Genomic DNA, 15,933 nt, shown 5'->3' on the forward strand with positions numbered 1-15,933 from the left:
TAACCTATGCTCTTTTTTTTATTACTCCTAGTTTAAATAAATTGGATGGGACGGACTTATAACCATTAGAGTATATACTAAGTTGCGTCAACATACGATAGCATGGATAAACCACGTCCATTTGGAACATCCACAGCACGCAATCCAAGCTGCTATCCAACATTTTTTTAAATCAAGTCAAACGTTCAGAGTGTTAATCTATGGATGGTGTCTTGCCATTTGCAAATGGAAAAGGAATGACAATGACTGAAGCCTAAAGTGTTGTATAGTAAACAAAAAGACAAAAAAAATCCTCCTTGCAACAAAGTCAAAAGACACCCAACCGAGCCAAATGGCAGCAAACCTCGACAACGACTTTGCTTTGGAAGTGGTTGGGTTGGGCTTATGCCCATCCAAGGCGGTAGCCCTGCCACTTAGAAGGAATTTTGAAGGCCCGGGAGTGGCCCGTAATCTTGATTATTTTCCCTCCCCCTGCAAGGTTCACGCGATGAAGAAAAATATTATAGCTACTTCAGACGCAACAAATAAACTGTCAAATTAACATGATATGAAATAAAAGCAATGGAGAATGCTCATATTTTCGTCATCTGAACATGAGCAGGAATGGACCCCCGCGTCGCTTCCCTGGGCGACACGGGGGTGACCGCGCCACAACCACACCTTCCCCAAACCCTAGCCTGCGAAGGCCGTTGCCGCCGGTGATAGCCGGCGACGGCAATGGCCGGCAGTGCGCTGAAGCTGGGGCCACCCCTCTCCTCCTCCTCACTCTCTCCCCGTAGCACCGCAAGTTGCATTGGTTGTCATGCCGCCACCATTGTGCGTCTCTCAGTCCGGCGTCGCCGGATCCGCCCCCTACAGGTGCGGATTCATCTTCTGTTGGCTTGGATCTGCATTCCCTCAATGGGGTGGCCTCCTCCTTGTTGAAGATCGACTGCACCTTCATCCACCATTGTTGGCGTCTCCCGGATCGGATCCACCACTCCCTGCTCGGGTGGTCTTCTCGTCGTTGTTGGCGGCCTCGTGGCTGCCGGCGGTGCTCGGCCTTTGGTCAGCTGGGTGGGGGCCCTGCGGCCTTGTGCTCCAAGGGTCGTCACCGCTGCCTTGTGTTCCGGGGGCTGCTGGCTCCAGCGGCAACCTCTGGTGCCGGTCTTCCTCCTTCAGCTATTGCTTGCGCCGCCTGTGGAGGGGAGTTTGTTTGGTGTGGTTGCCGTCAGTTTGGGCACCGCTGCCAGCATCACCGCTTGTGTGATGCATCGTCGCCTTTGCTTCTGGGATATGCTCCCACCTGAGCTCTGCATTTGGACCTCATTTTCACTATGGTTTGCCACCGCCGCACTACTGTCCTTGTCTCTTGAGTCGCTTGCTAGGTCTTTGTAGGATTATTGTGCAGTGTTAGGGTTTGTTGGTCAGGAGCAAAAGCTCTACCCGGCTTCTGCTGGTGCTGACAGTGGTTACAGCCATGGGCGTAGCTCACCTCGTTGGAGGCATTGTCGTGGTGACCCAAATCCCTTTGGTTTTGCTGGGTGAAAACTCTGGTCTATTCTTGGACGGATGGATGACGGTGGTGTCTTTGACCTGCACCCTTGTTGAAGACATCGTCTTGCATAACCCTCTGCATAGTACCTCCGTTGACCGTTTTTGTTGGGCAGTCTTAGCGTACAACCATGGTGCTCATCTATCTTGCGGGACTCTGGTATCAATGGTTCATACCATTGTAGTTTCTGTTATGTTGGTGATTGAGTTTGGTGGGTATGCTGAGGAGTAATTCAGGTTGTGGTCCAGATCGACTTAGTACAGTTTCTACACAATAGAGATTCTCAGGTAGCACATGATCATTCTCTTGCAGAACGATTCTAAAATCAAAGTTCCTAAGTAGACAAGTGATGTGAAGGATGGTTGATGTATGGATAAAATAAGTTTGAAGCAAAGATGTAGAAGAAGTTTGAAGCCTAGTCTTTCTAGCTCTCTTTTTTAATCTTCTAGCTTTCTATCTTTTATTTCTCAATTTTGAGGCTCGAAGTCTACAAGCTCCTGTAATGTGTGGCTATGTATATCCGCATGTGGATATAGAGGCCGGATTTCTATCCTTTATCTAAAAATATGTTCGTCGTCATGAAGGTAGAATTATATGATACACAAATTACACTAAGGAACATAGAGATGGGCAGAGGATTTGGCCGCAGGAGTGGTTGGGTTGGAATTTATGTATATGTGTGGGGAGAAGGGGATGAGACTTAACTTGGTGGGGAAGACGAAGCATAGCAAGGAGGGCAAGCGAAATGAATATGATATTGTACGGTTATCTAATACAGAAGGAGGAGGGGGGAGGGGGTTGTCTTCCGAATTTGATTTGCCGGAAACGGGAAATGGTAGGCAGATGCAGTAGGAAGGGACGGAACGAGATGCGACTTCCAAAATTGATTTGTGGGGAAGGGGAAATGGCGGATGCAGCGTGAGGACGGCATGAGATGCGACTGGAATTATAGTTTGCGGGGAAAGGAAAATGACGGATGCGGTGAGAAGGGACAGAACGAGACGCGACGGTGAAAGGAGACTGGAAGCGGAAACTGCTAGCTAGATTGCGATCGTCAGCGGTGGGGCTTGGTACGATTGCTAGACATCTGATACTCTGTCTGTGGGTGATGAGCTGAAGGAGGCAAGGTTTCTTTCATCAATTCCATGGACCGATCCATCATCAGCTGCTACTGCTGCTCGTGCTCGTGAGAGAGGGAGAGAGAGACGGATTGTCATGGATTCACCGGTGGAAAACTCACCTTTAGTCCCGATTGGAAAGACGCATAGGTCTCGAAAATCCAACCAGGACTAACTATTCGTGACAAAAGGTCCCTCTCTTTAGTCCCGAGTCATTCACCCAGGACTAAAGACCCCCTTTAGTCCCGGTTGGTAATACCAACCGGGACTTAGAAAGGTTCAAAAAAAATGGGCACGCTTGCGCCGGCTCGCCCGCGGCCGCCTGCTTGCTCGCCGCCTGGAAGAAAGGGAGAGGAGGAGGAGAGAAATAAGCTATGGAAGAAGAGAGACTGCCTGCGCGAGAGAGAGTAATAAGCCCCCGGGACTAAGGGGCGCGCGAGAGAGAAATAAGCTAAGGAAGAAGAGATAAGGGAGGAGAGAGGATAAGGTGGAGAGAGAGGGGGAACTAAAGCTCCCAGTTGGTGAGGTGAGGCATTTAGTTCCGGTTGAAAATACCAACCGGGACTAAATTAAAGGCCCTCTTTAGTCCCAGTTGGAATTAGGCCTTTAGTCCTGTTGCTGTTTTCAACCGAGATTAAACACCTTACCAGATTCCCTTCGTCCCACTAGCCATTACAACCGGAGCTAAAGGATCTTTTTAGTCCCAGTTAATATTACCAACCGGAACTAAAGCTCCCCCATCGGTGGGGGGAATTTAACCTGGGACTAAAAACCCTTAAATCCCGAGTCAAAGACAACGGGGGCAAAAACGTTGTTTCTACCGGTGATTCACGGGCACGGCTGCATGGCTCGTGAACTGATGATTGACGGAGAGAACCGCGTCGTCAAGTGCCGTGTTGGAAGGGGTGTGTGACTAGGAACCGCGGCGTAGGAAAATGCTCGCTGTCCCGCGAGATGGTACTACAGGCATATGTGAAAAATGCAACATTATTTAACCATGAGAAGGTATTGCTACTGCTGTAATGCATATGCAGGTAAAAGACGCGTTAAATTGGATGGAAACGCCGCTTTATTTTACACGTGATTGTGGATAATATATAGGATGCTATATTGCATTATTGCTATTGCTATAGCACACGGATACGCGTTGTTGAACACCGACCGACCGTGTGTACATACTTGCTAGACCGTACTTCCTCCATTCTAAAATATAAGATGCATCTCCAAAACTTTCCTCCATCCCAAAATATAAGGTACGGTCACAACCTCCAAAACTAATGTTTGACTCTTAATATCTCCCATATATAATATAATGTTTATAGTAACAAAATTATAGCCATACGAAAGTACTTTTAAATATAAATCTAACGATATTAATTTTGTAAGATAAAGTTTTCATTATACAAGATTAATTGTTGGTCAAAATTTTTTAAGTTTAAATCTTAAATTACGTGTGCGCCTTGTATTTTGGGATAAGAGGGAGTATATATATCAAGCCACGTGAACCTAGTATGACGACATAGATAAACCGCATCCATTTGGAACATCCATAGCGTGTCCAAGCCAAGCCGCCTCATCATTCTATCTTTTTTAAATCAGACATGTTGAGTGCCTCTTGAAATTTTCGAAGGGATTTGACAAAAAGAATAACGATGACCAGAAGCTCAAGCCTTACATAACAACGATGTATATGTAACCTCACGGGGAAAGTCAAAAGGCATACAATGAAAGCCACATGGCAAACCAAACAAACCTCAAAAATGATATATATGATCTCAAAGTGGTTGGATCGGCATCTAAGAAAGTATGCTTGGGCTCCGCTTGTGCCCATCGGCGTTAGTCTAGCCTTCTATATGCTCCCTCCATCTAAAAATACTATTCATTTTAACTTTTCTAGATACATAACTTTTACCATATGTCTAGACTAGACATTTATATATCTATATACATATTCAAAGGCTGTGCACCTATACAAGCCAAAACGAATAGTAATTTGGTATGAAGGGAGTATGTTGTACTGCGCTTGAGCCGCGACTAAAGGAGGAAGTCTTTGGTGGTGCATACTTTACTACGCGTATGTGAGAAGGGTAAATAAAGTTGCAGAAATAGCAAATACATGGAAAAGACATGCTGTAGGAGTATTACATATGAAAAAGTTCGGTTGATATGATATACCCGCTAAGTAAATGATAAAAAGTTCCACCAGATATTATTAAAAAAGAGCCGTCATAGGGCAACTAGCTAATTGGCAAAAACCGCATATACACTTACATATTTCGTATAATTTTATAATTAAGTTTGTCATGACGTGATCAGCTATTAAAACTACTATGTCAAGCCATTTCAGTTCAGCCTACGATGACATGGACGATGGATATGATTACCGCGTAAACTTGGACCACCTCTAGCGTGTTAAGCACGGGCCAAGCCGCCTACGGCACTTTCTTCGTTTCAAATCAAACATAGTTTGTTTTATCAAAAAAAAATCAAACATAGTTACATAGAAAGTGTTATATTCCGTGCACGTCTCTCTTGAAATTTAAAAAAAAATGCGAAATTAGAAAGACCACGGCTGAAAACCAAATGAAAAAACCTCGTAGAGAAAGTCAAAAGGTGCACCCACGAAAACCAAATGGCAAACTACCAGGCAGGCCCGCGACAATGACATGCTCCCCGAAGTTCTTGGGCTGGGCTTGGGCCTATGGCTTTGATGGTCTAGTTTTGAACACGTCCGTCTCTCTTCAAATTCACACGAGATGAGAAAAGAAGTCCCAGAATAGCAGCAAGAAACACAAATCTGCTTCAACCGCAGGGTACGGGATGCTTTCTGCTCGAATTAGACAAAGTTCATGATTCTCGCTCTGTTGTTTTGTTTCATAGCCTCCCCATAACAATTAATTTCATGACTCGTTTAGAATTGGAAACAGAGCCAAATGAGTTTCATCAACCACTGGATGTGGAGAGGAAGGTTTTGTCAAATTTGATAGTATTTTCTTCAGCATTGTCTATTCTGTACCGGTTTATGTTTTTCTTAATGTAAATTAGGTATAAAGATGCCCACAGGATTTATTGGAAAGAAAAAACAAACTCCCGCTGTACTGAAAAAAAATGGACCCTTAAAAGATATGTTTTTGACTAATAATATAATGATACATGATAAACTAGAGTAACAAAACTTGTGAGTTAAAAATACCATCGTAATACCAGAAGAAGCCTAGCTAGCCAATACCCGTAGATAACGAGCTTTGCACAGTGTATGGGAACCAAACAAACCGTTTAATTGTCCATGCTAGTTTCAAAATGACCAGGTCATTAAATAATTGGATGCATCACAGAATGTCTTCATGAATGATTTTCAGTTTTATTGCTATCATTTATTGTTTTGTTTTAGACTAATATTACAATGATAACTCAAAACACTAGGTGAGTGTGTTAAGGGATTGTTCTCTGCATCTGGTACTGAAGTGTTCTTGTCAGGAACTCTCTAGGGAATAAGTACGCCGAATGAATGATTTATTAGTTTATCTCATATGACAGCACAAGAGGTTGCCCGCTGCCCTGCTTACATAGAAATTTCATTTTAACTTCGAATTAACGTGGAACCTGTGCCATTCTTTGCTACACATTTCAGTTTAGCAAGACCTGTGAAGCTGGGCCCTATTACACCCACATATGCTTTCCTACTGAAGAGAACAAACTTTATTCATTATCAGTATCTTTTTACATCAATTCTTCATGTCTTCCTAGTCAAACATATGTTAGTTTGTTTCATTGAACTTCATTGTTATAATCAAGTACCCATCTGTTTCTTTTTTCTTTCCCTTGAGAAAATCAATCATATACTTTGTAAAAATTTATGAGAAAGACCAGTAGGCATGCATACTGGTGATGCAATGTCAGCCAGACCATGATGATATTTGCAAGTGGATTCTGGTATAACGCACAGTAGGGAGCATTTCAGTTCACAAATGGTTTTAACAAGAACAAAATAAGATATATATACCGTGGTTAAAATGTTCATTGGCAGAATGTGCAAATGAATACTCATCTAGTCACTCTCTAACCTGCAATTAACAAATGCGGTTGAAAAAACAAACTCTCTCTAACCAGCCACACCACGATCGCGGCCAGGAACAGCGTCATCATGCTCGACATGAAAACGGCGTAGAAGAGGACCACTGCCTGCCCCTCGCTCCGGACGGCTGGAGCAGACGGTGTCCGTCGTGCGGAACGTCTCGCTGCTCGTCTGCTCCTACCTCGGCTTGCGGACCTACACCTTATCGCGCACAATGGGCGCCGCCGCCGTCTTCTTCCGCGCCACGTACGCCGCCATGCTGGCCTCTTTGCCGCCGGCGTCCTCGTCGGCCCCGTCGCGGGGGCGGCCACCGCGGGTCTGGGTGTACTGCCTCGGGACGGAGATGATGGCCATGGCGGCGTTCTTCGGCTACATGGTCGCCGTCAACGCTCGCTGCAAGGATATCTTAGCAAGGTACTACGATGTGCTATGGATTAAGCAATGCTGCAAATTAACCAGCCGTATATTTACTGGATTGTGTTTATTTATTTAACTCAACAAAAGAGCGTTCATATATTTTTGCTTTGTGTGTCATGGACAGGGAGGGAAGGCGACAGCTATGCCTGGCAGACCTAGGTGATGATGACGATAGTGCCGCCGAGGCCACACCGGGAACTGATGTTGGGGGAGCTAGCGCATGAGGGTGCATGCCAGCTTCATCGTCCTCGACAGGAAAGGATGGTTGAGCTCAAAGATACTGCTTCGACTTTCGACGAACACCATCGCTCTCATCATTCATAATCATTCGTAGGCGTTAAGTTAGAAGAGCACAGCGTGCCTTGGTCGCTCGATCAGAGTTTTGGGTATCTTGCATCGAGGGTCGATCCTGCAAACGACTGTGGTCACTTCACTTTGTGCCTCTGCGCTGAAGAGCAAACTGTAATGTGTATGCCCTTGTGATGCATTTCAATTTCATTGCCTGTCACCGTCGCTTGGTGCGCCCCTCCGGCCAGAGCGAGAAGCAGACGTTGTGACCGTGGTCGATCTAGGCCGCATTCATGTTGATCATGTTGGAAAACACCAACGTAGCGAATCTATGTTGTGCTCCACGGATTGTTGAGATTACGTGCTGGCTTTTTGTTACAGATAGGGGTGTTGTAAACCAATTCTCAGTAAATTGCTTGTAAACCACGCTGAGGGTGATTCCCGGCTCATATAAACACGTAGGGTGGCCCTTAACAGGGTACAACGCCTTCATCCAATTTTACATGGTACATAGAGCCAACCTCAAATACATCTATAGATGGTAGTCAATGGCGAGCTCGCCGTCCCTCTCGGATAGCACCGCTTGGACATCCCATCACGGAGAAGCTCAGTCCACTGGTAGAGAATTGGCCTTTAGTCCCGGTTGGTAGGGTGCATATCTCTCGGATATCCATCCGGGATAAACCAACCGGGACAAAAGGGGGGGGTCTTTAGTCCCGGGTCTTTTAACCGGGAGTAAAGAATCCCCTTTAGTTCCGGTTCCCGGTTGGTGACACCAACCGGGACTAAAGGGGGTCCCTTTAGTCCCGGTTGGATTTCCCAACCGGGACTAAATGGGTCCCCTTTAGTCCCGGCTCGATTCCAACCGGGACTAAATGGCGCTTGCATGGCACTGCCGTGACGCCTGAATTTTTCATGCATGCATCACGTATACGTATAGTAGTACCGCGGCCCTTTTAATTTGTTAACCTTGTAGTTGAGATTTTTTTAGAACGAAATCAACTAGTATTTAAACAAATGGGATTTGTAATTATATAATTACTATATATATACACAATCCTTATACACAATTCATATACACAATTCAACTAGCTTAGTACAAATCGATCATAATTAGCGCGTATTATATATACAAATAAATCAAAGTATCTTCCTACGATCTTCCCGTCGTGGTGTTGCTGATCGGAGTGTCTAATTGTCGTCCATCGTAATAAAATTCTCCTCTTGGATTTACCACCTCGTCCATTATGAATCCAATGAGACCTTCACATATTGCCGCTACTCTTTCTTCCTTCAAGAGTCCTTGTTGAATATTTAACATCTATAATTTGGAAATTTGTGAATGTTACAGGAACAAATACATATAAGGAGCTAGAAAATAATTAACTAGTAATATATTTATTTTACGTACTTTAAAGTTGTGCGGCGTCATCTTCGGTCCCTTGGGTCCCAAAAAACTGTGCATGTGCTCACAGATGTAGTAGCCACATAGATTATTCCCGGGTTCCTGTCTTAAGCACTTCAGTGCGGAAAAAAATAAGTTATGAAATATTCGTGTTATACAATGTAATAAATGTGCAGACTGCATACGTACCGGGAAGTCTGTGTTCCATGTAAGATTTTCTTTGAATGGACCTTTGTGTGTCCTTATGAATTGTTTCCATGCGCTGCGGATTAGAATAATGAATGACATAGTGTAACAGGGATAAAATTTAGGAAATAAATTTTTGCATAGAGATAAAGGTCCAGAATTATTACAAGCCTAGCATGTCTTGCAATTCTTGGTAGTCCACCGCATCTTTCCTTAACGAATCAAAGACAGTGACGTGGCTTCTTTCAGGCTCAATTATAATAAGGATCCAGTGGAAGCTGCGTGTGTAAAATGTTCATGCATATTAGAGCTAACTAACATGTAGAGATAAGGAAAAAGACATCGAAAGTAGACGGTATACACACACTTACTTGAAGTTGTATGGAAGTAGTATGAAATCCTTGAATGTTTGTTTGTGTAGGAAATTGTATATTTCCGCAAAGGTTTTTTCCGGCGCTAATTGTATCTGTTGTTGGTTAACTACAGATGGATCCATGAAGCCTACATGTAGGTACGCCTCTCGGCGGCATGTCTGAATTAGCATCCTACATGAAATGGAAGATGAAGTTAGTACGGTGACGCACGCCAAAATTTACATGTAGAGATAATAAACGGACACTTACAGAATCCAAGCGCTGATCAGAGAGACATCCAGGGCATCATGATGGTACACTTCGTATATATCCTTGAAGTCTAGCCACAACACTTTCTCCCCTTCACCGTGAAAATCTATCGGTTTTACCTTCATGCCGATCATCTCCCTCGAGTTGGCGGATGCCATCATGTACCATTGATGGAATTCGTACATCTTTGTTGATAGCTTCCGTACCATTGAAGGCTTTACTAGAGGTTTGCCTAGCTCATAAGTCCACTTCGGCTCAGGGGGCGGTGCAGTTGGCGTCTCGACTTGCCCTATGCATTCATCAAGTCCCAGACCTGTTTCTTCCATGAACTTCAATATATTTGCTTGTTGATCCAAGGGCATTGCTTTTACCCGTTGAGCATCTTTTTTTGATAAATGGCTGAGGTCGGGGACTGGACCGCTGGAGGACGAGTCTCCTTTCCTTTTATCCTTTTCATCAGCCTTTACTAGAGCCCGTTCATAGTTTGACAAGAGTGGTATCCTTTTCTTGGCTCCTTCCTCCATCCTGATAAAAATTTTTAAATCTCGCCGACTTACTGGCGGTGGCTCCATCTCCCTTGCCTTTTTTAATTCGGCTTGTTTCTTGAACCACTCACTGGCCTCTCGTTGGATTTCTGCCCACTGTTCTTCATGAGACATTGCCTCAAAGCGTTCCTTACGAGCCACTTTAGGGTCGACCTTTGTTTTCTCCTTTCTCTGTCTTTGCTTGGGAGGCGGTGCTCGTGACTTCTTTAGTGGTGCTGCAGGTTCCTTGGAGGGGGCCGCTCTTGGTGCCGGCGACGGTGATCGGGGAGGGGTGTTGTTATTGTCGTCGTCGCTCCCAGCACCAGGATGTGGTGGAGATGGAGACCTTGATATAGATGGAAGAGACGGTCCTGGAGCAGGAATGCCGGTCTCGAGGTATGAGGAGAAGGTCGCTGCTGGGGATCTACGGGGAGCGGTCTTGAGGTCTGAGGAGATGGCTCCGTGCGGGGAATAATGATGTAGTGTTTCTTCCATAGAATGATCCCATGAAGCGCATCTGCCAATGTCTTTTCCCAGTCGCCTCCCGGGAAGTCGAGCTCTAGACCTTCATACTGGGGATCAACTATTTGCTCGACGCAGACGCTGGCGTAGCCTGTTGGAATGTCCATGACATGACTGCTCTGCCCTGCCAGGGTTGGTAACACACTCCCGTACGCTACCTGTACATATAGCAGAAGTAAACAAGTTGAACTCCGATCTCGAGGCCTGGATCAATTGACAAGATTGCATAAATATTATGTATAAGTATACCTTAATAGTGAGGTTGCCGACCGGTGCATGCAGCTCACATGAGGTCCGTTGCGTGATGGCATCCACGGGGAACCGTTGCTCCTCCACGGGTAACCTGGGCGTATGCGCATCGGGGAACCCTGTAGAAGCACAACTGCTCCCGAGGCGTTGAGAAGGGCTGGCGGTGTTAGGATTCGGCATTGCTCCAGATTGGGCCAACTGCGCAACTGCGTCGGCCACCCGCCGATTGATTTCATCCATCATTCGTTGTTCTAGCATCTGCCGCCAGCTCTCCTCGATCTGTTCCTTTCTTCGCTTCCGGCTTCTGTAAGAGGCGCTGTCACCTCGGAAAGCGAACTTCCACGGAACCACCCCGAACCCCCGGCAACGTCCTGGGTGCTCTGGATTACCGAGGGCCAATGTGAGCTCATCATTTTCTCGGTCCACCCTCAACCTCCCAGCCTTGGAATCTTCAATGTTCTTCATGAGATGTTCGGCCTTCTCACGTATTGTGTCATTGAAAATCAGCGTCCCATCCTCTTGGCTTAGGGAGCCTCCATGAGCGTAGTACCAGTTCTTTGATCGTTCGGGCCATTCAATAGTTGCAGGTACGATTCCCCGTTCGATCATATCTTGTTCCATCTTCCTCCACTTGGGAATTGCTGAGCCATACCCACCTCGCCCCAAATGATGGTGGTAGCCCTTCTGACTAGCATTTGCTGTGTTGGTCGTGATCTTTTTCACACCTTCTTCACTCCTCTTGTATTCAACAAATGCATCCCAGTGGTCCCTCAACTTTGGCCACGCGTTGAAGTCTGGAGTTTTGCCCTTCTTGATGTAGTGGGTGTCCAGCATCTTCTTGAATGTCTGGAATTGAGTAGCCATCTTCTTAAGCGTCCACGCTTTGACATCCTTCTCGCTATATCCTTCAGGGAATGTGAAATGTCTCTTCACGTCTTCCCACAGCATATTCTTTTCTGTCTCTGGAAGGGCGTACGGATTATCGCTTCTGCCCTTCCATTCTCTGATGCTGATAGGCACGTTGTCCCGGACGATTGCCCCGATTTGACTCACGTACTTCTTTGCTACTTTCTCGGGAGCAACCGGCCTGCACTCTTCTGTAACTTCGGTGATGACAAGCCTCCCTTCCATCACCTTTGTACGACCTCGGGTCTTCTGCCCTTGTGTCGATCCGGAGGGCTAACAGTTCAAGATTCATTAATTAGTACGTAGTAGTAGCAATATGATTTTTCCCTTTGATTTCAAAGAATGTAAAACGCAATATCAATTTCTCAGAGAGCTAGAGAGGAGGGTTTTTTTTTTTATAAAGGAGGGGAGGGGTTAGTTACTGTGTCATGGCAGCTTGGGTTGGAGGGGGGGGGGGTGTGAGGGACCTGCAGCACGACAAAGCGGTAGCATGTCCTTCCGATGAAAAGGAGACCGGTAGCAACTTTTTGCAGATCATCTCCCTCCCTTGTCTCTACGGCATCGCCGTTTCGTTTCCTCCTGTTCTCCGTTGCCTTGCATATATGTTCAGAAAAGCCCTTGCCGTTTATACGGAGTAAGTATACTGCAAAGACCAATTTGGTTGGATATCAAATAAAGTAAACCCTAGTTAATCATGTAACTTAATTAGCCTAGAGAGAGAGAGAGTTCTTGCACAGTTGAATAGTTGCAGATCAAGACGAATATGATGACTGGGTGCTCAATCCCTGAATAATTACTATCTGCCGATCGAAGGTGTCAATGTCAATCTGCCGGTCTGTGCTGCTCTTGGACCGTCACACACCCGCACATCCGAGTAATGCGCATGCATGCCTGCCGGACCAGTTGACACCATTTGTGATTTGTCCATCTCCATGTTGGAGTGTGTGTTTCTTTCAAAAAAAAATATCCAAGTACACACACTTAATTTATCGCAAAAGAAGAAGTAAAAAAAAGCACGCTTGCTCTTTGAAATTTGTCTGCTGACGCCTTTTTGACGCAGAAGCAAGGTTAACTCTAAGCAAACAAAAATGTTTCTAGCTTTGGAATAACAATGTAAGTTCTACTGCGAAACATCGTCTTGGTTCGGCCATTTGCTAATAACAATCTAAACTGGCGGTTAATTTTGTGCCCCCGGCCGCAGTCTTGGTTCGGCCATTTAGGCATTGCGTATGGATGGCCGGCAGTCTTGGTTCGGCCATTTAGGCATTGCGTATGGATCATGATGACGATGCCTACTTAGGGGTGCTTGATAGTGCTAAACTTTAGCAATGTCACATCGGATGTTCGGATGCCAATTGGGAGGACTAAACATGGGCTAATTATAAAACTAATTGCAGAACCCTGTGCTAATTCGCGAGATGAATCTATTAAGCCTAATTAATCCATTATTAGCAAATGGTTAATGTAGCACCATATTGTCAAATTATGGACTAATTAGGCTTAATAGATTCATCTTGCGAATTAGACTCCATCTGTGCAATTAGTTTTGTAATTAGCCTATGTTTAATACTCCTAATTAGCGTCCAAACATTTGATGTGACATGTGCTAAACTTTAGGAGTGGGTATCCAAACGGGGCCTTAGCACATGCTGATAGAGTGTATTGGAGTTTTGCACGTGTTGATGTTCCAATTCACTGACCGATGTTGTTATTTTTCCTATTGGTTGTTGTGCTCAGTCTCAGTTTCATTTTCTTTTTAATATAATTGGTAGCTTTTCTGCTTAGTTCGTTTCAAAAGAAAAAAGAGATTCGAGAGATTCGATTATGAACTGATTGAGCTGAAACGAAGCGCTGACCTCTACCTCCCCACACGTGGATTGCATTTTTTTATTGTCACCATCTGCTTAGGATGACATGCAACGTACGGCTAGTATAGTCTCTACTCTCTTGCCGTGTTAAGCTAACGGCACTGTACACGTAACAACCGAGAGATGCATCTGGATGGACGTGTTGACAGATTTGTTGACGATCAAAATTGGCACTAAGCTAACCTACTGAGCAAAACCGTCTAAGTTGGTTTCTGATATGTGCTAAGCCAATTTTCCAAAGCGGCTAAACCGGTTTTAGTCTAATCCGAGTAAGATTGGAGATTCATATGAGGTGCAAGACCTTCTTATTCTATAAATATGAAGGGTCACCAATCGGTCAATCGGTCACCTTTACTTTATTTCCAAATTCTACTTTTTGTGCTCTCCTTGTGTTTCTACATCGTATGGAGCCATTCTAAGTGGCTTGTTGATCTTAAAGAAACCTTAGATGTACCATCTCCGACAGGATCGTTCTCGAAAAGATGTTCATAGGTTGTCACGACGAACCCGAGAAAACCGACCAAGCCTGCGCCGCGCGAGTTGATCCGTTGCGGATCCGTGCGTTCTAGCGTGATTCACCTAACATTTTACTTAAAATTGGAAATATAAATTTTTGCCATGACCTACCTGCTCGAGTCGTTCATCTAACATTTTACTAAAAAATGGAAATGTCAATTTTTGCCATAGTAAGTTCAAGAATGCCTAAAATAAAATCCCAAAAATCAGTTTTTGGGAAGAAACTAGAAAATAACCAGGTCCGACAGTGACAAAGCGATGTCCGATTTATTGGCACGTCCAAGACTGGTGAAAATAGAGCTAGATTTGCCCCTAGCTTGCACGCGCAATAGCGAAAATTCAGCCGATACCGGCGTGTTTTTTCTTTACCAGAGGCCACGTCGTCAATTAGTACCTCCGTCGGCATCATTTTTTCTTTCCAGGGCGTCTCTTGTAATTTTCTTTCTTTTAGAGATACGTACCCTTGTAAGGGGCTGGGTGTCAAACTGGTTTTCAATATATATAATCCAACCCGTCTCTTCTTTCTATAAAAAAATGGACTTCTCTCTTTATCGAAGGCCCACCTGTTCTGCACTCTGCCAAACCTGAGGACGATTTGGGCTGTTGAGACGACCAGCGACATTCTTTATTCTCTCTCGCTCGATTGGGTGTCCTCGATTTCGTTCACCTTTTGCCTCGTCGGTTGAGCCCCAAGGCCCAGGCCCAGGCAAGCCCACAGTCTCGGACAAGATAAATATCAAACGCAGCGAATCCGTCCCCCAGCCCCCTCAGATGCTTCCACCCTGAAACCCTAGCAGTAGCAGACTAGCAGCGGGCGGAGCAAGCTGCAGCGCCGAATTCCATTCGCTCCAGCGCCGCTTCGTCCGCGCCCGGCCACCCACCGGTCGCCGCTGCTCCGCAAGCTTTCCGCAACCGTCCACTGGCTGCCGCGCCTCTACACTTACCGCGCCACCCGTTCCTCTTCTCGGGGCCGTGCGCTAGGGTTTGGAGCCGCCGCACAAATCCTCGTCGGCGCCGCCATCTCCGGTAGAATGGAAGGTACTTGGGTCGATTCGTTCCATCTCTTGCTCTAGGTTAACTCCATATAGCCAATTTGCTAAAACCTAGCGTTGTGTTTTGTCAGACGTTCAGGACGCCATTGGGGTCTGACATGTTTAGTCTGGGTTAGTTTCCCTTTTGAGCAAAATTTGTGCAGTAACATAATCTCGGCATTGTGAAGAGGATTTGTGGTCTGCTGCATCATGATATTGAGTTATTCGTAGCTAAATTTCTGGTTTGTTTTGTTATACTTGGCCAGCTTGCTCGTGACTCCTTCCGACCTGCCCCCCTTAGCAATGGCAGACTCTAAGAAAAAGTACAGGGCACGTGAAATTGAGTTCCTTGGTCAACAAAGGCACATTGTTCTGCAAGATGTTGGTGGATGGTCTCACCTCGTGGAAGTGGTCAATGTTCTTCTCCTCGGAGATGAATTACCAGAAGGAATCATATTTCAGAGCAAAGCTCATGGTGAGAAGTATATTGAAAAGTACATGATAGAGAATTTGCTAGACACCTGTTTGGTGAGGAGACTGCAAACACTGGTGAAGCTTGGTACACTTACTCGAGCTCAGGTGGATCAACACTTGCCAGAGTATCGGAAGGTCATCGTTTCCCTCTCCGAGACATTCACTATATATCCCAAATTCACAAGGTGTGCTTGTGT

General features: G+C 45.4%; 1 long non-coding RNA gene across 1 annotated transcript; it reads left to right on the plus strand.

Moving 5' to 3' along the window:
• Window positions 1-15,004: 15,004 nt before the first annotated feature.
• LOC101755511 lies at window positions 15,005-15,916 on the plus strand. The gene is made up of 3 exons (XR_001164732.2): window positions 15,005-15,269; window positions 15,355-15,394; window positions 15,529-15,916. It is a non-coding gene; the product is annotated as an uncharacterized LOC101755511 (long non-coding RNA).
• The last annotated feature ends 17 nt before the right edge of the window (window positions 15,917-15,933 follow it).

Source organism: Setaria italica, chromosome VIII (genome assembly GCF_000263155.2).
Source record: "Setaria italica strain Yugu1 chromosome VIII, Setaria_italica_v2.0, whole genome shotgun sequence".
NCBI lineage: Eukaryota > Viridiplantae > Streptophyta > Magnoliopsida > Poales > Poaceae > Setaria > Setaria italica.